Genomic DNA, 672 nt, shown 5'->3' with positions numbered 1-672 from the left:
TCTGTACAATCCCTGCCAAAACAAGACACACAGTTTCAATCTGAGCTACATGTAAATTTAAGTGCTGGCAGGGAGGGAAGGAGTGAAAAATTAATGTCTTGGTCACATCAGCTGCTCATTTCCATTTTCACTGTGAAGCCTCATCCAAAACAGATAAGGCAGAAGAGTCAAATGCAGCAGCACCATATTGTTACCTTTGCCTTCTAGTAATTTAGGCTCTAGAATGGAAATATATTCTTCTTATTATTCTGAATGCAATAGGTTATAACTGGTATCGTACCAAATGTTGCACAGACATACAGAAGAGGTGTTGCTCACACAGTGGAGCTTCCCAGCTAAGTAGGTAAACGCAAGAAAGGAATGAATGGAAAGCAGCAGAAGAGAGAATCCCAATGCAGGTGCCTGATCTAGGCCTGCTCCTAAACACAAAAAAGCTCCCTAAAACAAGCCTACATACCACATTTAATATAAATTTGACTAGGTTTACTTTTCGTTAAATACTTACCATTTATTTTAAGGTATTCTTTTAACAGCGTAACTAACTAAAGGGAATAGTGCTTGTGCAGTACATGTCGGGTGACCAGGGGGCTGTCGCTGTGTCTGGCCTAAAGCCCACCACCGTCAACAGCAACTTTCCACCCACTTCAAAGGGTGGAGATGTAGATGCAGGTT

The sequence above is a fragment of the Phaethon lepturus genome, unplaced genomic scaffold, assembly GCF_000687285.1.
Source record: "Phaethon lepturus isolate BGI_N335 unplaced genomic scaffold, ASM68728v1 scaffold10629, whole genome shotgun sequence".
Taxonomy (NCBI): Eukaryota; Metazoa; Chordata; class Aves; order Phaethontiformes; family Phaethontidae; genus Phaethon; species Phaethon lepturus.
The sequence above is the reverse complement of the archived record's forward strand: the minus strand, read 5'-3'. Positions refer to the sequence as shown.